A 23,383-nucleotide genomic window follows, 5' to 3' on the forward strand; every position below is an offset into this window, starting at 1 on the left:
GGGAGCTGAGGCTCGGGCTTTGGTCGGAATGCAGGGAGAGGACTGGGGTTGGCAGTGTGAACACAGCCTGAAGGGGTTAGTGCGCCACGGCTGGTTGGGAGGGAGTCCAGGAAAAGTATGGACCTGCCGAAGAGGCAAGAGACATTTTCTTCCCTCTTTGTTTCCTGGTGCATGAGGATAGGGGATTAAGAGCGCTGCTTAAAGGAGCTCCAGAGACGGGCGCGAGCCGTGGCTAACAGCGCAGACCCCAGAGATGGGCATGAGATGCTAAGGCTGCTGCTGCCGCCACCAAGAAGCCTGTGTGTGAGCACAGGTCACTATCCACACCTCCCTTCCAGGGAGCCTGTAAAACCCGTCACCGCCAGGGTCCCGTGATCCAGGAACAAATTTCCCGGGAAAATGCACGGCACACCTCAGGCTGGTGCAATGTCACGCTGGCCTCTGCCACCGCAGGCTCACCCCGCATCCGCACCCCTCCCTCCCCTGGCCTGAGTGAGCCAGAGTACCCGAGTCAGCTGCTCCTTTAACTCTGTCCTCTCTGAACGAAGAACAGACGCCCTCCGCTGACCTACACACAGAGGCGGGGCCAAATCCAAAGCTGAGCCCCTGGGAGCTGTGCGAACAAAGAAGAGAAAGGGAAATCTCTCCCAGCAGCCTCAGAAGCAGTGGATTAAAGCTACACAATCAACTTGATGGACCCTGCATCTATGGAATACATGAATAGACAACGAATCATCCCAAACTGAGGAGGTGGACTTTGAGAGCAAGATTTATTATTTTTTCCTCTTTTTGTGAGGGTGTATGTGTATGCTTCTGTGTGAGATTTTGTCTGTATACCTTTGCTTTCGCAATTTCTCCTAGGGTTCTATCCATCCTTTTTGTTTTGTTTTGTTTTTTTCTTTTTAAATTTTTTTCTTCTTAATAATTATTTTTTATTTTAATAACTTTATTTTATTTTATTTTATCCGCTTTCAGTCTTTCTTTCTTTCTAATTTCTCTCCCTTTCATTCTGAGCCGTGTGGATGAAAGGCTTCTTGTGCTACAGCCAGGAGTCAGTGCTGTGCCTCTGAGGTGGGAGAGCCAACTTCAGGACACTGGTCCACAAGAGACCTCCCAGCTCCACATAATATCAAATGGTGAAAATCTCCCAGAGATCTCCGTCTCAACACCAGCAAACAGCTTCACTCAACGACCAGCAAGCTACAGTGCTGGACACACTATGCCAAACAACTAGCAAGACAGGAACACAACCTCACCCATTAGCACAGAGGCCGCCTAAAATCATAAGTCCACAGACACCCCAAAACACCACCAGACGTGAACCTGCCCACCAGAAAGACAAGATCCAGCCTCATCCACCAGAACACAGGCACTAGTCCCCTCCATCAGGAAGCCTACACAACGCACTGAAACAACCTTAGCCACTAGGGACAGACACCAAAAACAACGGGAACTACGAACCTGCAGCCTGCAAAAAGGAGACCCCAAACACAGTAAGAGAAGCAAAATGAGAAGACAGAAAAACACACAGCAGATGAAGGAGCAAGATAAAAACCTACCAGACCTAACAAATGAAGAGGAGGCAGTCTACCTGGAAAAGAATTCAGAATAATGATAGTAACAATGATCCAAAATCTTGGAAGTAGAATAGACAAAATGCAAGAAACATTTAACAAGGACCTAGAAGAACTAAAGATGAAACAAACAATGATGAACATCACAATAAATGAAATTAAAAATACTCTAGATAGGATCAATAGCAGAATAACTGAGGCAGAAGAACGGATAAGTGACCTGGAAGATAAAATAGTGGAAATAACTACTGCAGAGCAGAATAAAGAAAAAAGAACGAAAAGAACTGAGGACAGTCTCAGAGACCCCTGGGACAATATTAAACGCACCAACAGTCGAATTATAGGGGTTCCAGAAGAAGAAGAGAAAAAGAAAGGGGCTGAGAAAATATTTGAAGAGATTATAGTTGAAAACTTCCCTAATATGGGAAAGGAAATAGTTATTCAAGTCCAGGAAGCACAGAGAGTCCCATACAGTATAAATCCAAGGAGAAATACACCAAACACATATTAATCAAACTGTCAAAAATTAAATATAAAGAAAACATATTTAAAGCAGCAAGGGAAAAACAACAAAAAACACACAAGGGAATCCCCATAAGGTTAACAGCTGATCATTCAGCAGAAACTCTGCAAGCCAGAAGGGACTGGCAGGACATATTTAAAGTGATGAAGGAGAAAAACCTGCAACCAAGATTACTCTACCCAGCAAGGATCTCATTCAGATTTGATGGAGAAATTAAAACCTTTACAGACAAGCAAATGCTGAGAGAGTTCAGCACCACCAAACCAGCATTACAACAAATGCTAAAGGAACTTCTCTAGGCAAGAAACACAAGAGAAGGAAAACACCTACAATAACAAACCCATAACAATTAAGAAAATGGGAATAGGAACATACATATTGATAATTACCTTAAATGTAAATGGACTAAATACTCCCACCAAAAGACACAGGCTGGCGGAATGGATACAAAAACACGACCCACATATATGCTGTCTACAAGAGACCCACTTCAGACCTAGAGACACATACAGACTGAAAGTAAGGGGATGGAGAAAGATATTCCATGCAACTGGAAACCAAAAGAAAGCTGGAGTAACAATTCTCATATTAGACAAAATAGAATTTAAAATAAAGACTATTAGAAGAGACAAAGAAGGACACTACATAATGATCAAGGGATTGATCCAAGAAGAAGATATAACAATTGTAAATATTTATGCACCCAACATAGCATCACCTCAATACATAAGGCAAGTACTAACAGCCATAACAGGAGAAATCGGCAGTAACACATTCATAGTAGGCGACTTTAACACCCCACTTTCACCAATGGACAGATCATCCAAAATGAAAATAAATAAGGAAACATAAGCTTCAAATGATACATTAAACAAGATGGACTTAATTGATATATATAGGACATTCCATCCAAAAACAACAGAATACACATTTTTCTCAAGTGCCCATGGAGTATTCTCCAGGATAGATCATATCTTGGGTCACAAATCAAGCCTTGGTAACTTTAAGAAAATTGAAATTGTATCAAGTATCTTTTCTGACCACAACGCTATGAGACTAGATATCAATTACAGGAAAAGATCTGTAAAAAATACAAACACATGGAGACTAAACAATACACTACTTAATAACGAAGTGATTACTGAAGAAATCAAAGAGGAAATTAAAAAAATACCTAGAAACAAAAGACAATGGAGACACGACGACCCAAAACCTATGGAATGCAGCAAAGGCAGTTCTAAGAGGGAAGTTTATAGCAATACAATCCTACCTTAAGAAACAGGAAACATCTCGAATAAACAACCTAACCTTGCACCTAAAGCAATTAGAGAAAGAAGAACAAAAACCCCCAAAGTTAGTAGAAGGAAAGAAATCATAAAAATCAGATCAGAAATAAATGAAAAAGAAATGAAGGAAATGATAGCAAAGATCAGTGAAACTAAAAGCTGGTTCTTTGAGAAGATAAACAAAATTGATAAACCATTAGCCAGACTCATCAAGAAAAAAAGGGAGAAGAATCAAAACAATAGAATTAGAAATGAAAAAGGAGAAGAAACAACTGACACTGCAGAAATACAAAAGATCATGAGAGATTACTACAAGCAACCATATGCCAATAAAATGGACAACCTGGAAGAAATGGACAAATTCTTAGAAATGCACAGCCTGCCAAGACTGAATCACGAAGAAATAGAAAATATGAACAGACCAATCACAAGCACTGAAGTTGAAACTGTGATTAAAAATCTTCAAACAAACAAAAGCCCAGGACCAGATGGCTTCACAGGCAAATTCTATCAAACAATTAGAGAAGAGCTAACACCCATCCTTCTCAAACTCTTCCAAAATATACAGAAGGAGGAACACTCCCAAACTCATTCTACAAGGCCACCATCACCCTGACACCAAAACCAGACAAAGATGTCACAAAGAAAGAAAACTATAGGCCAATATCACTGATGGACATAGATGCAAAAATCCTCAACAAAATACTAGTAAACAGAATCCAACAGCACATTAAAAGGATTATACACCATGATCAAGTGGGGTTTATTCCAGGAATGCAAGGATTCTTCAATATATGCAAATCAATCAACGTGATACACCATATTAACAAATTGAAGGAGAAAAACCATACGATCATCTCAACAGATGCAGAGAAAGCTTTTGACAAAATTCAACCCCCACTTATGATAAAATCCCTGCAGAAAGTAGGCATAAAGGGAACTTTCCTCAACATAATAAAGGTCATATATGACAAACCCACAGCCACATCATCCTCAATGGTGAAAAACTGAAAGCATTTTCACTAAGATCAGAAACAAGACAAGGTTGCCCACTCTCACCATTCTTATTCAACATAGCTTTGGAAGTTTTAGCCACAGCAATCAGAGAAGAAAAGGAAATAAAAGGAATCCAAATTGGAAAAGAAGTAAAGCTGTCACTGTTTGCAGATGACATGGTATTATACTTAGAGAATCCTAAAGATGCTACCAGAAAACTACTAGAGCTAATCAATGAATTTGGTAAAGTAGCAGGATACAAAATTAAGGCACAGAAATCTCTGGCATTCCTATACACTAGTGATGAAAAATCTGAAAGTGAAATTGAGAAAACACACTCATTTACCACTGCAACAAAAAGAATAAAATATCTAGGAATAAACCTACCTAAGGAGACAAAAGACCTGTATGCAGAAAATTATAAGACACTGATGAAAGAAATTAAATATGATACAAATAGGTGGAGAGATATACCATGTTCTTGGATTGGAAGAATCAACATTGTGAAAATGACTATATTACCCAGAGCAATCTACCGATTCAATACAATCCCTATCAAACTACCAATGGCATTTTTCACAGAACTAGAACAAAAAATTTCACAATTTGTATGGAAACACAAAAGACCCCGAATAGCCAAAGCAATCTTGAGAATGAAAAACGAAGCTGGAGGAATCAGCCTCCCTGACTTCAGACTATACTACAAAGCTACAGTAATCAAGAGAGTATGGTACTGGCACAAAAACAGAAAGATAGATCAATGGAACAGGATAAAAAGCCCAGAGATAAACCGATGCACATATGGTCACCTTATCTTTCATAAAGGAGGCAGGTAGGTACAGTGGAGAGAGGACAGCCTCTTCAATAAGTGATGCTGGGAAAACTGGACAGGTACATGTAAAAGTATGAGATTACAACACTCCCTAATACCATACACAAAAATAAGCTCAAAACGGATTAAAGACCTAAATGTAAGGCCAGAAACTATCACATTCTTAGAGGAAAACAGGCAGAACACTCTATGACATAAATCACAGCAAGATCCTTTTTGACCCACCTCCTAGAGAAATGGAAATAAAAACAAAAATAAGCAAATGGGACCTAATGAAACTAGAAAGCTTTTGCACAGCAAAGGATACCATAAACAGGACAAAAAGACAACCCTCAGAATTGGACAAAATATTTGCAAATGAAGCAAGTGACAAAGGATTAATCTCCAAAATTTATAAGTAGCTCATGCAGCTCAATAACAAAAAAACAAACAACCCAAACAAAAAATGGACAGAAGACCTAGATAGACATTTCTCCAAAGAAGATATACAAACTGCCAACAAACACATGAAAGAATGCTCAACATCATTAATCATTAGAGAAATGCAAATCAAAACTACAATGAGATATCATCTCACACCAGTCAGAATGGCCATCATCAAAAAATCTAGAAACAATAAATGCTGGAGAGGGTGTGGAGAAAAGGGAACCCTCTTGCAGTGCTGGTGGGAATGTGAATTGGTACAGCCACTATGGAGAAGAGTATGGAGGTTCCTTAAAAAACTACAAATAGAACTACCATATGACCCAGCAATGCAACTACTGGGCATATACCCTGAGAAAACCATAATTCAAAAAGAGTCATGTACCAAAATGTCCATTGCAGCTCTATTTACAATAGCCCGAAGATGGAAACAACCTAAGTGCCCATCATCGGATGAATGGATAAAGAAGATGTGGCACATATATACAATGAATATTACTCAGCCATAAAACTAAATGAAATCGAGTTATTTGTAGTGAGGTGGATGGACATAGAGTCTGTCATACAGAGTGAAGTAAGTCAGAAAGAGAAAGACAAATACTGTATGCTAACACATATATATGGAATCTACGAAAAAAATATGTTATGAAGAACCTAGGGGTAAGACGGGAATAAAGACACAGACCTACTAGAGAATGGACTTGAGGATATGGGGAGGGGGAAAGGTAAGCTGTGACAAAGTGAGAGAGTGGCATGGACATATATACACTACCAAATGGAAAATAGATAGCTAGTGGGAAGCAGCCGCATAGCACAGGGAGATCAGCTCGGTGCTTTGTGACCACCTAGAGGGGTGGGATAGGAAGGGTGGGCGGGAGGGAGATGCAAGAGGGAAGAGATATGGGAACATATGTATATGTATAACTGATTCACTTTGTTACAAAGCAGAAACTAACACACCATTGTAAAGCAATTATACGCCAATAAAGATGTAAAAAAAAAAAGACCCAATGCAGCCAAAATTAAATAAATAAATAAATTTATATTTTTTAAAAAAGATACATGCACCTCAATGTTCATTGCAGCACTATTTACAATAGCCAAGACTTGGAAGCAACCTAAATGTCCAACACCAGAGGCAGGAATAAAGAAGATGTGGTACATATATATAGTGGAATATTACTCAGCCATTAAAAATAATGAAATAATGCCATTTGCAGCAACATGGATGGACTTAGAACTTATCATACTAAGTGAAGTCTGACAGAGAAAGAGAAATATCATATGATATCACTTATATGTGGAATCTTAAAAAAACATGATACAAATGAACTTATTTACAAAACAGAAACAGACTCACAGACATAGAAAACAAACTTATGATTACCAAAGGAGAAATGTGGCAGTGAGGGATAAATTAGGAGTTTGGGATTGACATGTACACACTTCTATATGTAAAATAGATAATCAACAAGGGCCTACTGTATAGCACAGGGAACTCTACTCAGTATTCTGTAATACCTATATGGGAAAATAATCTGAAAAAGAATGGATATATACATAACTGAATCACTTTTATGTATACCTAAAACTAATACAACATTGTAAATCAACTATATTCTAATATAAAAGAAAATTTAAATTAAAAAAAGACAGTGAAAAGACTACTCACAGAATGGGAGAATATTTTTGCAAATCATATACCTTCTAAGGTCTTGTATCCAGAATGTGTAAAGTATTCTTACAACTCAATAATAAAATGACAAATAACCCAATTTCAAAATGGACAAAGGATGTGAATAGAAATTTCTCAAAAGAATATATACAAATGGCCAATAAGCACATAAAATATTTCAAAATCATTAGTCCGTAGGGACCTGTAAACCCAAACCACAATATGATACCACTTAACACTAGGATGGTTATAATTAAAGACAAACAAACAAACAACAATTTAAAAAAAAACCCAGGCGTTGGCACAGATGCAGACAAATTGGAACCCTCATACACTGCTAGTGAGAATATAAAATGTTGCAGCTGTTGTGGAAAACAGTCTGGCAGTTACTCAAATGGTTAAACGGTGTTACCATATGACCCTGCCACTCTACTATTAGATAAATGAGAACATAATTCCACACAAAAACTTGTACACACATGTCCATAGCAGCATTATTCACAAAAGCCAAAAAGCGGAAACAATAAAATTGTCCATCAACTGATAAATGGATAAACAAAATGTAGTGTATTCATGCAATAGACTATTATTCAGTCATATAAAGAAATGAAGTGTTGACACATGCTACAACATGAATCGAACTTGAAAATATTAGGCTGAGTGAAAGAATCCAGTCACAAAGGAACACACATTGTATGATTCAATTTACATGAAATGTTCAGAACAGGCAAATCTATATAGATAGAAAGTAAATTAGTGGTTGCCAGTGGCAGGGGCAGTGGAAGATCATGGCTAAGGCGTGCAGGGTTTCTTTGGAATGTGATGAAAATGTTCTAAACTTGATTGTGATGACGAATACACAATTCTGTGAATATAGTAAAAGTGACTGAATTGTACACTTTAAATGTGTGAATTGTATGGTATGTGAATTATATCTCAATAAATCTATTTAAAAACATGCCCATAAATAATCCGCAAAATTAAGACTCTGGGAAACTACAGATAAACACTCCTTCAACAAACAAATGGCAAGAAAAAGTAAAACAGAGAGATAAAGTAGAAATCTATATTCAAAGAGATTTAAAAAATAAACTTACCAGTTTCAATTTCTGGACCTTACTGGGGTCTGAGTCAAACAAACTGAAAAAGAGAAAACATTTACCACATGTATGAGACAGTTGGAAATTAGGATACCAACTGAATATTTGATGATATTAAGGAAATACTGTTTGGTGTGATAAAGGTATTATGGTTCTGTCAAATTTTAAAAAGTCCTTTTATAACTACAAAGTGAAAGATTTACTAATGAAATGATAAAATATAAGGGACTTGCTTCAAAACAATCTAGATGAAACACAACTTGCCATGAATTGACTAGTTGAGGCTGGGTGATATGTATATGGGGATCATTATGCCATTCTCTCTACTTTGATATAGATTTGAAATTTTCCATTAATAAAACTTTTTAAAAATAAAAACTGCCTCAAAGCTGGAGGGGGTGCCCCTATACTCTGGAGAGGCTAGCTATCACCCAGCCTGTACTTTGGGAGTGGCCTTTGGCTGCTGAGAGTTTGTAGTAAAAGTATAGGCAGAGTAGGGGCAGTGCAGGTGTCTCTTGTACAGCTCTGCTGCAGAAGTCCCTCTATTAGATGTATAGCTGTTGTGGGGTGCGATGGGGTATAGATGAGGAGCACCCTGAATGCCTTGGGAGGCTCTGGAGTCCCAGAGACCCTGAGTCTCTTGCCCAGGAGGTCAGTAATACTGAAGAATTTAGGCACAGCACTACTGGTAGTACCCTGTGAAGCCCAAATAGATCTTTGACCATATTGGAAGGAAGGGACGTTGGCTGATATCATCCTGACTCCCTTAGTGGAGAGGACATCATTTGGCAACTCGGCCTCCAGACTCCCAAAGATACAATTTATGAGAAATAGTTGAACCACAGGGAATGTTTAATTTAAGGAAAAGGAGACTCATGGAAGTGGGGGAGTGGTAGAGTGCGTGCAAATAAGGGTTAGGGTGGACAATGCAAGGGGACCAGGATAAAAACTTAGATTTGTCAGACTCCAGAGCCCAGAGGATTTGCCTCACCAGCAGTAAGACTAGAAAGAAATAGCTAATAAGAGAAAAATTAATATGATGAGGTGACTAAAATATACTTTTTCATTGTTTTATGCATTTCTTGGTGTAAATCCAAAATGGATTTAAAGTCATTTATAATACAGGCCATGCATGGAATACGTCTTCTAAAACAATGGTTTAAAACTATTTAGAATCACGTAAAGAGAATAAGTAAACTGACCATAATGATTGTGACAGAGTTTGATCAGAAAATTTAGTTGTTCTTTCATGCTCTCTCTGTGAGCAGCCATAATAGTTGCCAGATTGAGTTTCCAGCATAGAAGTGACTACAGTAATGCAGAAGTAGCAGTGGTATGAATAGTGGTTTCCTCACCACACCAGTTGTGCAGTGAATTCTTGGTTGTTGAACTTGGAAACTTAGCTCTCTACCTGATTCTCCATGCCTTACAGCGATTCTGTCAGCTACTAAATATCCTTTCTTCCAACTTAATTTTTATCAATTATAATTTATACACAGTTAAATATACAAATCTTAACTGTACAGGTCAGTGAGTTTTGACAAATGTATACACTGTGTTAACCAACATCCCAATCAAGATATAGAACATTACCATCACTCCAAAAGATTCCCTCATTCCTCTTTTCAGTAAACCCACATTCTCTCTGCCCCAGGCAATCATTATTCTGCTTTCAATCACCATACCTTAGTTCTGTATTTTCTAGAATTCCCTATAAATTGAGTCATAGTATGTATTCTTTTGTGTCTAGCTTCATTAGCCCAGCATAATGTTTCTTTTTGAAATACAAATAGTTGGCATTTAATTGATAGTTTTTTCTCAGTTTTGACAAATGTACCATGGCTTTGTAAGATGTTAACATGAGGGGAAGTTGGGTGGTGGTTATATGGGAAATTTCTGCACTCTGCAATTTTTCTGTAAATGTAAAATTGTTCCAAAATAAGTAGTTTATTTAAAAATAGAAGCAAGGCATAATGTCTTGGAGATTGATCCATGTTTGTCACTTGTAATTTATTTCTTTTTTATGGTGAGTAGTATTCCATTCTATGGATGTACAGTTTGTTTATACATTTGCCTATTGATGGACATTTGGATTATTTACAGTTTGGAGTTATTACAAATAAAGCTGCTATAAACATTTGTGTACAAAATGCTCTATGAATTTGTATTCTCATTTCTCTCAGGTAAATAACTAGAAGTGGGATTACTGAGTCATAGGGAAAGTGTATTTTTAACTTTAGAAGAATCTACTAAATAATTTTCCAAAGCAATTGTGCCAGTTTATTTTGCCATCAACAAGGTAAGAGAATTCAAATTTCTCCACATTCTCACCAACATTTGATGGTATCATTCTTTTAAATTTTATATATTTGTATTGGTGTGAAGTGTTTTGTCTTTGTGATTTTTCCTCTTCATCTAAAGAGTAAATGATATTGAGCATATTTTCTTGTGTTTATTGGTCATTCATGTATCTTCTTTTGTTAAGTACACATTGAAGTCTTTTGTTTATTTCTAATTGGGCTTGTTTGTGCTTTATCTTTCAAAGAGTTCTTTATGTATTCTAGATACCTAACCTTTGTAAGGTATATGTATTGTGACTATTTTCTCTTCCAGTCCATGGTTTACATTTTCATTTTTATAACAATGTCTTTGATTGCAGAAGTTTTTAATGTTGATGAAGTTCAAGTTATCAATTTTCTTTTATGGTTAATGATTTTTCTATTTTCTCTTCCAGTCCATGGTTTACATTTTCATGTTTATAACAATGTCTTTGACTGCAGAAGTTTTTAATGTTGATGAAGTTCAAGTTATCAATTTTCTTTTATGGTTAATGATTTTTCTATTTTCTCTTCCAGTCCATGGTTTACATTTTCATTTTTATAACAATGTCATTGATTACAGAAGTTTTTAATGTTGATGAAGTTCAACTTATCAATTTTCTTTTATAGTTAATGATTTTTTCTGTTTTCTATCATCCTAAACCAAGATCATGAAGATATTGTCCCATGTTTTCTTCTTTCAGCTTCATAGTTTTAGCATTTATGTTTATGTCTATGATTCATCCTAAATTAAATTTTGTGTGTGGTATGAGGTAAAGTTTGAGCTTCATTTTCTTCAATATTCAATGGTTTATGAGACTTCCTTTCCTATTTAATGGCATTGGTGACTTTAGATAAAAGTAACTGAAGTAATCAAGGCAGTGTGGTATTGGCAGAAGGACAGACACCTAGATAAATGGAACTGAATTAAAAAGTCAAAAATAGGGCTTCCCTGGTGGTGCAATGGTTGAGAATCTGCCTGCCAATGCAGGGGACATGGGTTCAAGCCCTGGTCTTGGAAGATCCCATATGCCACGGAGCAACTAAGCCCATGCACCACAACTACTGAGCCTGCACTCTAGAGCCCATGAGCCACAACTACTGAGCCCACATGCCTAGAGCCCACACACCACAACAAGAGAAGCCACCACAATGAGAAGCTCACGTACCACAACAAAAGAGTAGCCCCTGCTCGCTGCAACTAGACAAAGCCTGTGCACAGCAACAAAGACCCAATGCAGCCAAAAATAAATAAATAAATTTATTTATTTTTAAAAAAGTCAAAAATAGACCCACGCAAATAAATATATCCAAATAATTTTTGACAAAGGTGCAAAATCAATTCAATGGAGTAAGGATAACCTTTCAAGCAATTGTCCTGGAGCAACTGGACACCCAGAGGCAAAAGTATAAACCTCAACCTAAGTCTCACACTTTACAAAGGATCACTCAAAATGGATTGTGGACTTAAATACAGAACACAAAACTATAAAACTTTTAGAAAAAACTGAGAAAGTTATTTGGGATATAGGTTTGGGCAAAGAGTCCTTAGACTCAACACCTAAAGCATAGGCAATAAAAGAAACATTGATAAATTGGACCTGATCAAAATTCAGAACTTTTACTGTATGGAATACTTAGGAGGATGAAAGAAAAGAGAAGCAACAGAGAAAGAGAAAAAACCACATATCCAACAAAGGATTAGTATCTTAAATACATAAAGAGCTCTCAAAACTCAACCATAAGAAATAATCCAAGCAAAAACTGGGCAAAATAATACATGAAGACACATTTCACTGAAGATGATATACAGGTAGCTGATAAGCATATGAAAATTTGTTCACCATCATTAATCAGCAGGGAATGCAAATTAAAACCACAATGAAATATTACTATAGACCTATCAGAACAGCTGAAATAAAAAATATTGACAACACAAAATGTTGGAAAGGGTGCACAGAAACTGGATCTCTCATACATTGCTGGTGGGAATGTAAAATGGCATAGCCACTCTGGAAAACTGTTTGGTAGTTTCTTAAAATATTAAACATGTAACTAGCATATAATCCAGTAACTGTATTCATAGGCATTTAGTCCAGAAAAGTTAAAACTTGTGTGCACACAGACACCTGTACATGGATGTTCATAGCAGCTTTATTCACAAAAATACTGGAAACAGCCCAAATGTTCTTTGATGGGTGAATGACTGAACAAACCAAAAATAAAATAAATAAGTAATGATATATGTGTAGGTCTATTACTGGATTCTAATTTTTTCCACTGATTTGTCATTTCTTACTCCAGTATCACACTGTTTTGATAAGTGTAGCTTTACAGTAAGTCTTGGAACCAAGAACAATAAGTTCTATGACCTTTTCACTCTTTTTAAAGATTTGCTGGGCTTCCCTGGTGGCGCAGTGGTTGAGAGTCCGCCTGTCAATGCAGGGGACACGGGTTCATGCCCCGATCCGGGAGGATCCCACGTGCCGCGGAGCGGCTGGGCCCGTGAGCCATGGCCGCTGAGCCTGCGCGTCCGGAGCCTATGCTCCGCAACGGGAGAGGCCACAGCAGTGAGAGGCCCACGTACGGCAAAAAAAAAAAAAAAAAAGATTTGCTGAGAGCCCCAAGACATATGTTCGCTCATTCCAACATCTGCACAGCTTTGCCTCCTGAGCTCAGTGAGACTGCCAAACTCAGCTGGGAATCCCAGCTCTCCGTGTTGGGGTCAGGAAATTGTCAACAGGCAAAGAGCTCACGTGATTCTGAGGGCTTATATTGTGAGTTTCTTTTCTGTGGATCACAGTCACTGTGCTGAGTATTGTACAATAACTGTAAACAGCTTCCTTACATATCTTATGCAGTTTAACAATTTTTTGTAACAGCAGGAGTGCTAGGCTAGTGCCATTCACAGTACAGGTTTATTAAACGTTTTTCCTGCTTAAATCATCCAGACTCAGCGTTTTTGCATGCAACTAAGAGCTGTGACTGATGCAAGCCACCACTTTATGCTACGTTCTAAATAGGTGCTTAGCATTCATTGCGTGATTTAACCTTCATTTAGAGGAATCCTTCCTTATAGAAAGCAAAGCAATGGGCAAGAGGCATTTCTAACGGTGGTATGAGGGGTAAAGGGAGAGAGGTTTCAGTGAGAGAAGCTTTCTAGATGGAGGAAGCATGTATAAATGCACAGGAGACTGAGCATGATGTGAAATAAAGTATATGACACCTTCGGCATTTTCAAAGGATTAATTCTTAGACTTTCATAAATTCTCCTAATCCAATAAAAGCATTATAATGTAGAATTTCCTCCATAAAGTGCAGTAAAATGCAATGGTTTATACAGTATACAACCTATAGGATGGTCTTCAGTGCCCCTCCCTTCCCTATTAAGATGGGCACCTCTGGGATAACCAGCCATCCTCGTTTTAGCGAAGTCTCACATCCCAGGGAATCTCTCAGTCTTAGCCAAACTGGGATGATTGCTCACTCTTGAAAACTGTCCTTTAATATAATGTGACATCACTCACTCAGCTACAGTTGATTGGTTCTGCATAGGCACCAGACTTAAACTTGGCTGATGAACATCCCTCCCTCAGATTTATGGATGTGGGACCACAGTGTCTGTGGCAGCCCTGGAGGTGCCTTGCAGATTTTCTTTCAAGAAGAAACCTACTGTGAGGAATGTAGTCACCCAACAGCCTCCAACTGTAACACTATTAGGATATTTTTGCATCATCTGATCCAAGGCCATTCCCATCCCAGCATCTCCAGCCATTTTCTGAGCACAGGAGTGATACTAGGGCCATTTCTGTCCAATGCGGGATTCATCTAATTAGCAACCTTTGCTCTGGATTCCCCAGTTGGACTGGCTGTTACTTCCGCAGAGTTGCACTGCAATCGCAGGCACTTCCTACCGATTCCTCCTTCATTTCCTGTCCTTTAACAAGCGCCAGACCTGTGTTGTGGCCTGAAGTCTCCCCCTGCCCACTCCTGCTCTTCCTCTTTATCTTCCTAATCATTACCCACAATAAATCTCTAGATGCCAACTTGCTTTGCAGATGATCCAGCCTGGCATAGTGTTCTCCAGTGGTTGAAGCCATAAGATGAAAATTTAGGAAGGTGTCAGTAACCATATTTCCTGTTGCATGGACCTAAGAAACAAAAGGAGATTTGGAGGGAGGGGGAGAGAGGGAGAGAAAGGGAGAGAAAGAGAGAGGAAGAGAGAGAGAGAGAGCTCACAAATAAATGTATGAGGAAGAATAGAGATTAAAGAATGATAGAGTCTTGATGGCATTTGAATCCTTGGTTTTGACCATTCTTGAGGCTTAACTGTACCTTGTTCTTTCCAAGTTCTGATTGCTCCACTCCTAGGATTTTGTGAGACACCCCATTACCTTTCCATAAATTTCTCTTTCACTTAAGTTAGTTTCAGGAAGGTTTTTGTCAATTTAAACTAATGAAATGCCTCTTCAGTGTAAACATTGTACAGGCTACTAAATTTGTGCTGAATCATATTTCCCTTGAGAGTCAGAAATGTCCATATCCTGTTTATATCCTCATATACAAAATTAATACACTTTTCAGGTTTTACCAAATTTTTATCCATCAGTAGATGAGGGAAATTTTGCATGGCCTAGACGATTTCTTCTGAAAAGTTTTAGCACTTATTTGTTTCTGTATAGAGTGTATAGTAGAACTGTTGTCATAGACCAAAGCGTCAGCCAAATTCAACATTGCACTGTGTACAGAATATTTATTTTCTGGCTAAAGTCACTTTTAGTTACATAATAAAAGTTACTTTTATTATGAATGTTCATTTTCTTTCTTTCTTTTCTTTATTTTTTAACCTTTCAAAGATCACTAGTAGTTGGTTCTTTTAAAGACCATTTTGATGAATAAAAATTCAAAATTACAATACACACTTTGAATCACTTTTCAACAACTCTTAAGGTTACGAACAGGATTAGAAAGCATGAAAGTTTCACTAAGATGCTGATAAAACCAAGATGTAGATGTTGGCCAGAGACGGTGGCTCCCACATATCTTTCTTATACAATGGCCCATGCAAGAGATGGTGATAATTTAGTCTAGAGCAGGGATTGTCAAATTAGAGCCCACAGGCCTAATTCTGCCTCCTGTCTGTTTTCTGTAAATAAAGTTTAATTAGAACATATCCACACTCATCATCTAAATATTGTCTGTGACTACTTTTGCTCAATGAACATGGATTTGAATAGTGGCAGACAGACTGCATGTGCCCCACAAAGCCTAAAATATTTACTGCCTGACCTTTTTCTAAAAAAAATTGCCAACACTTGGCCTTAAGTATTAGCAGTACAAGTGGAGACAAATAAATGAGCAGATTATATTTTTGGAATCAGAGCAGGAACAAGCCTGGTGACTTCAGTAACATAAAGGAAGGTAGGCCAGAGTGGCTAAAACATAAAAGGACCCAGATAATATCATTGGTTTTTTTCTTGTCTTATTTTGTAGCACATTTATACCTATTGCTTTTTACTCAGACATTAACTCATTCATTCAACAAATGTTCTTTAAGTTCCCACTCTGTCCTAGACACTATGTTAGCTTCTTCACACAAACACACACAAATCATAATAAGGGAAACCAACAAGTAAGCAATTATAACAGAGAGGGAATGATTTAATTGATGCAAAGAGGAGGAAATAAACTTTTGTTTCACTACCTATTCAATATTTTTCTGATATGCCATATCACCTTCCCCAAACTGTACCTGAACCACACCTTCCCTGGTTGGTCATGCCTCCCCTCCAGTCACTAAAATGCATCACCATCATAGCACCTAATACTCATAGAGCATTTACTGTGTGTCAGATATGGCCAGGTACTTTACACATATTGTCTCATTTCATCACCACAAACCTGTAATATAGATACTATTATTATGCTCATTTGTGAATTAGGAAATTGAGGGTTAAAGAATTGAAGTCCTTTGCCCAAGAGTTCATATGTGCTCCAGAAAAGAGCACTCATGTCAACTATTTTCTACTTCCTGTGCTCTGGCTTGCTGCTGATGCCTGATGTTAAGATCATTGCTGCTTAATGGCATCACCTACCAAAGGCACCACCACCACTGCCAATACCAACCAACGTCTGTGCCAAAGTCTTAAGTCTAGAGCATTAATATTTGGGTCCAGGATATTGTTTCTTGAAGCTCTTAGTATTGTTTCTGATAGATGCCAAATATCTGAGAACAATGAACATATTTTGTGAAAGAATTCTTTGTAGTTTTTACTTGTATTTTTTATTACAGTTCTTGCCCTCCAATCTGGAGCCAGATTACCTAGGTTTGAATCTCAGCCCAGACACTTAACTACTGTGTGATCCTGGTGAAATTGCTTAACTTCTCTGTGCCCCAGTTTCCTTATCCTTAAATCAGGGATAACAGTAATATTTATCTTAAGTGTTTGTTATAAAACACTTAGCTCAGCATTTGGCATATAGCACAAATTTAATAAATGTTGGTTACTATTATTAAGGCAACTGGCTTCTTTTTCTGACTCTTAAACAGGCTTTATCTACCAACCTCTTGCCTCTTTCTGAGTACTTTCTGTCTGTTGATTTCACCTTACCTTTACTGATCTTATCACTCTAATTGCTACTGTCATGTTCTTTCCTACTACAGAACCTTTGACCATACCGGTAGGGTATGGTCATACCATACCCTCCATCTGGGATGTTCCTTTTCCTGTTGCTTGGCCAATTCCTATTTGTTCTTAAACTCGATAAGGGCATGAACGCTATCTGTTCCGTTTTGTTTTGCTTTGTTTTTTTTTTTTACCATTTTACACCCAGTGCTTAATACTGCACCTGGGGTTCGGTAGACACTCATTAATGTTTGCTGCCTGAATGAGTACCAGTCTGAGTCTATCATCTCACTTTATTCAGTTATTCCTCTGTATATTAATTCACATCCTAGCTATAGCCTTTTTTCTTTCTACTCACTGGTTTACACAATTCTAAACAAATATTCACTAAACACAATATTTGTTAGGTCTGGGCTAGGGACTTGGAATATAAATTTGAAAAATATGAATTTTCTGCTCTCAAGAAGGTACGTGCTCATTGGGGGACACAGGCATGCAAAGAGAGAAATTATAATCCAAAACGATAAGTGGTATACTTGAGGCCCGTGCTGGATACATTTGTCATATTGGACCCACGAAAAAGGATCAATTTTCCAAATAGACAAATAGGGGTAAAGCGTCTGGCAGCAAGAATTCCAGGGTAAAAGTACGAAGGGTTTTTTTTTCTTTTGTTGATGCTGACTTCTACAAATCTTTCCTTTATTATTACCCGTTTGAGTAACCATTTGAATCTCCAATAACTACAATACTGCTCACTTTCCCATTTTCAATGTCTATACATTACATTTGTTATGTGTTGTTGCTCTCAATTTTTTCCCTTTGCCCTGAATTTCCATTGCACATACTATTTCAGTGAATTTTTTGTCCTTCTTTGTAATATGTACTGTTCTTCAATTTTTACGTGCATAAGATATGAATTCTTAACGGCTCGTTCCATTCTAGCGCTCAATGTACTTAACACTGTACCTGGACCTTGGATTCAAGGTGCTCAAGTAAATTGGTGGGAGTCCAGCAGTGGAGTGGTATGCGATTTAAGTTCAAGAAAGTGGTGGAGGGATATTGGAAGAATTTAAGCTCCAGCGACCCTCGATAAACCACCATAAATAGGAGCGTACTGGGAGGAGTCCTGAAACGGCAAGCAAGGCGACCTAGGTTTTACACGCATACTTTCATAGGTCTATCTATCCTCCTGTCTGCGCCTGTGGTTCCAATCTGCTAAATGAAGGCAATCAACCAGCGCGGCCCAGCTCAGCCCTGTTGCATCAGCGGCTCTAGCACGCTCCGCAGCCCGCTTGGTCCCAGGCGCGCGAGGCCCCCACCCTGCATGGCCGGAAGGAGCGGGGCGGGGCCTCCAGGCTAGGCGCTGGGTCCGAGCGCGCTGGGGGAGGGGAGCGCGGAGCCGACAGTTTCAGGGCAAAAAGCAAAAGGCGGGCGCAGGGCTGCCTTCCGAGGTTCTCTTTGCTTGCAGTTCCTCCCGCTTTGCTGATTTGGGAGTCGCGACCTCCGGCACAGGTGGGTTCCGCCCTGTGGATCGGCGAAGGGGTGTTCTGGGTGGGTGCGATGAGTAGGTTTGCCCAGCCTCTGGCTTTCAGGCCTGGCGCAGTGAGAGGCGGCTGCTCGGCCTCGGGGCGTTGGTACTCACCTTTATTTACCCTGGCAGAGGAGAAGGCCACTTGTGCCTTGCCGCAGGGCTCTCGTCACGGTTTGTGCCAGCTGCGCGAAACACAGCCCGCCCGGAGATCAGCGCGGGGTCAGCTGGGCCTAGTGCTTGGGAAGAGCTGGAAGAGCTGGAGCAACCTTGCGCTGGGACTGACGCCCAGAGTACATTGTCTCAAACTCGATCGGACTTCCCCGTCCTGGGCCTGTCATTGACTGTGTCTAGCTTTCGGCGAGTCCCTACCCTCTCCCTGCTTCACTTTGCTGGGCAGTGCAGTGGAAGGTGGAACTCGGCTGTCTGCAAGAGCTTGCAGCACTGACTTTCTTTCTTGGTAATGTTTTCTGCCCAGATTTTACCCTTTCTCTGCCCCTCCTGAGCAGGAAACCTAGCAAGAGTCAGGAGTAGCGGGGCAGGGCATTGGGGAAGCTAGGCAAGGCAGCTCTTTCTCTGTTCTGAAAACAACTCTGAAAAGCCTATTTAGGCTTTCTTACTTTACTGACTGCCCTGAAAACTGGAAACAACATTCATTCAATGCCTTGGTTGAATGTTAACTCAAGAATGCTCTTCTGAATGCCTTACCATTAAAGATTTTAACCAGAGGACAGATGATTGTCCAAAACCTTATGGGTTGAATGAGCATAGTACACTGCCTGACGAAAGTCTAATCATAAATGACTTGGTGACTTAACTATATACTCAAGCACTGAAAGACAAACTTGAGCTCCCATGTGTGGGAATACTTCCGTATTCCCTTCCCATACAGCAGTCTTTTAGGGTTGCCTCTTAGCTTGGTATTGCACTTTCAGGAAACACTGTAGTAAAAATTACACTTTATTTTACATTAACTTAACTATAAAGGCAAAGAATTAGAAACACTATGGAAGGACATTGTGCTGTCATTCTGATTCTTCCTCATTAAGGAACTGGTGATAATGATAACGGCAACCATATATTATGCAAAACGCTGTAATCTTCACAACCATGAGAGGTAAATGTGCTTATGTATAACGATACTTAAAGAGGTTATACTTTATCTCATAACCAGTATGATGAAGGGAATTTTCAATTTGTCGGTTGAGTCTGGGGGCATCTTTTGCGTGTCCCACCTCATCCTCTGTTTCTGGGAAGGGTGGACTGGGAGGGATCACTTCCTGGTTTTGGTATCTATATCAGGAATCACAAGCGGTTCTGTATCTCTGCTTGTCAACCCTGGGAACAGCAGTAAAATATCCAAATTGATCACTCACTGTCTGCAGTGTTTCTGGCAGCTGTGTTTTCTGCCTGCCAGGATGGGGGGTGGGTGGAGCGGTGGGCCCTGGATTAATAAACCCCCTCGGATGGGAAACGTCTCTTTCTGCTTGGAGCCAAAGTGAACATAGACTCACCAGTTGGGCACCATTGTGACCCTCTTTCGACAACACCAAACGTCCCTCATGCTTATATGGGCTGTACATGTACCTGCCATTGCCCACGTGTAAAGAATTTACAGGGTGAGAGGCTTTGGGCAAAACCTGGTCTCTGCCACAGCTGCAGGGTTTAGGCAAGGAGTGGCCACCGGTATGAATGTGAGTGTTCTTCAAGGTGTGGGACCTGTTGATTTCCCAAGTGGTCAATAGAGTGAGAGGGGAATTCTGATAGACATCTGCTGAGCTGACCTTGTGGGTGAGTATAGGACTGGCTGTTTAGCAGGACCTGGTGGATGCGTTGGCCATATTTTTACTCTGTTCATTCATTCTTTCACTCCAAAGACAATCAATGAATGCTTACTCTGTGCCAGGATGCTGATCCACTCACTGAGATTAGCAGCACAGGAGGACAGTAAGTTTGAGAGGACAACAGGGTTTCAACTTGAAGCATGTTAAGTCTGAGGCATCCTCACTCTTCCCCATTCCCAATATCTAATCAGTACAAAACCTTGTCACTTCTGCATCGTGAATATTTTTTTAAACCCATCCACTTCTCTTTGCCCCCACTGCTACTCAGAATTTCAACCCAGCAACATTCTTTTTCTGTTAATTTTAAAAATTTTTATTGTAGAAGACCCAAATCCCTGCTTGACCCTCAGCCCTCATGGGAAAACCACCATAACCACGGCAACAACGACAACATCAACAACATACAACAGCCCAGTGAGCTCTGTATGACCCCTAATAAGTTGTGTCAACTGACACAAACTTTATTTTCTCTACTTCCCAAAGTGTTTTTAAAATTTTGTATCGAGATATAATTTACACACCATAAATTTGACTCATTTTACGTGTACATTCAGGGATTTTTAGTACATTTATCGAGTGGTGCAACCATCACTATAATCCAATATTAGATATTTCCATCACCTCAATGGCACCTCTCTCTTGCCCATGTGCACTTAGTCCCCATTACCACCCCAGCCCCTGGGAACCACTAATCTGCTGCTCGTCTCTATGGATTTGCCTATTCTGGACATTTCATATAAGTGGAATCACGCAGTATGCAGTCTTTTGTGACTTGCTTCTTTTACTTAGTGTGACGTTTTCAAGTTTCATCCATGTTGTAGTGCGAATCAGTACTTCATTACTTTTGATGGCCGAATAATGGTATATACTATATGTATATACCACCTTTTGTTTATGGACATTTGGGTTATTTCCACCTTTTGGCTATTGTGAATAAGGCTGGTGTGGACATTTACGCACAAGATTTTGGATGCGCATATGTTTTCGATTCTCTTGGGTAGGCACCTAGGAGTGGAAGTGCTGGCTTATGTAGTAACTGTATGTCTAGTCTTTCGCCAAAGTATTTTCCAAAGGGGCTGCACCATTTTATATTGATTACATTTACATGCACCACCAGCAGTGTATAAAAGTTCTAATTTCTCCACATCCTCACCAATGTTTGTTATTTTTCCTTTTAAAAAATTTCTAGCTGCCCTTGTGGGTGTGAAGTAATATCTCATTTGGAATTTGATTTGCATTTCCCTAATCGTAATGATATTGAACATCTTTTCATCTGTTTCTTGTCCATTTGTATATGTTCTTTGGAGAAAAGTCTATTAGATATTTTGCCCATTTTTCAATAAGGTTTTTCCCTTCCTATTATTGAGATGTAAGAATTCTTTATATATTTAAGATACAAATCCTTTCTCAGGTATATGATTTGGAAATATTTTTTCCAGTCTGTGACTTATCTTTTCGTTTTTTAATTGTCTTTTGAAAGACAAAGGTTTTGAATTTTTGTTAAGTTCAATTTATCATTTTTCTTTTGTAAATTCTGCTTTATGGTTAAGAACACTTTGCTTAATCCAAGGTCATGAAGATTTTCTCCTATATTTTCTTCTGCAAGTTTTATAGTTTTATCTTACATTTATGTCTAATCCATTTTGACTTTTTTTTTAATTGAAGTATAATTGACCTACAACACTATGTTACTTCCAGGTGTACAGTATGGTGATTTGATATTTCTATACATTACAAAATGATCACCATGATAAATCTAGTTACCACCTATCACCATACAAAGATATTTTAATGTTACTTACTATATTCCCTATGTGTACATTAAATCCACACAATTCATTTATTTTGTAACTAGAAGTTTGTACCTCTTAATCTCTCTTACCTGTTTCTCTCATCCGCCCTTACCTCTCTCCCCTCTGGCAACCACCAGTTTGTTCTCTGTGTCTATGAGCCTGTTTCTGTTTTGTTAGGTTTATTCATTTGTTTTGTTTTTTAGATTCCACATAGAACTGAAATCACATGGTATTTCTCTTTCTCTGTTTGACTTATTTAACTCAGCATAATAACCTCTAGGTCCATCCATGTTGTTGAAAAAGGCAAGATTTCATTCTTTTTTTATGCCTGAACATTATTCCTGTGTGTGTGTGTGTGTGTGTGTGTGTGTGTATGTGTGTGTATGTATGTGTGTATACCACATCTCTTTATGCATTCATCTATCAGTGAACACTTAGGTTGCTTACGTATCTTGGCTATTGTAAGCAATGCTGCATTGAACACAGGGGCGCACATATCTTTTCAAATTAGTACTTTCGCTTTTTAGGGTATATACCCAGAAGTGAAATGGCTAGATCATATGGTAGTTCTATCTTTAATTTTTAAAGGAACCTCCATACTGTTTTCCAGAGTGACTGCACCAATTTACATTCCCACCAGCAGTGCACAAGTGTTCCCTTTTCTCCACATCCTAACCAACACTTGTTATTTGTTGTGTTTTTAATAATAGCCATTATGACAGATGTGAGGTGGTATCTCTTTGTGGTTTTGATTTGCATTTACCCTCCTCCCCAGGGATTAGACCTACATCATGGCCCAACAGCTGTCCCAGTCTTTTCAGACCCTGTCTCCATTTTCTTTCACATATGTTTCCCCTGATAAACC

At 38.9% G+C, this 23,383-nt stretch overlaps 1 protein-coding gene and 1 long non-coding RNA gene across 5 annotated transcripts in view; one reads left to right on the forward strand and one right to left on the reverse strand.

The window, feature by feature from the left end:
• The window catches only part of LOC137217181 (uncharacterized), a 91,779-nt gene extending 72,425 nt beyond the window's left edge, over nt 1-19,354 (reverse strand). The window contains exons 1-2 of the long non-coding RNA XR_010940036.1: nt 18,996-19,354; nt 8,407-8,449 (exon numbers count right to left, since the gene is read on the reverse strand). This is a non-coding gene — a long non-coding RNA (uncharacterized lncRNA). The remainder of the gene's footprint in view (nt 1-8,406; nt 8,450-18,995) is intronic.
• Nucleotides 1-23,383, forward strand: part of TMLHE (trimethyllysine hydroxylase, epsilon) — a 256,921-nt gene that overhangs the window by 169,406 nt on the left and 64,132 nt on the right. For 3 of the 4 annotated variants that reach the window (XM_067723734.1, XM_067723736.1, XM_067723735.1), the window contains exon 1: nt 18,701-18,865. The gene's annotated coding sequence lies outside the window, so the exon portion shown is untranslated. Of the gene's footprint in view, nt 1-18,700; nt 18,866-23,383 lie in introns of those variants that run through there. The other variant, XM_067723733.1, reaches the window with a different exon arrangement.

This window comes from Pseudorca crassidens, chromosome X (genome assembly GCF_039906515.1).
Source record: "Pseudorca crassidens isolate mPseCra1 chromosome X, mPseCra1.hap1, whole genome shotgun sequence".
NCBI lineage: Eukaryota > Metazoa > Chordata > Mammalia > Artiodactyla > Delphinidae > Pseudorca > Pseudorca crassidens.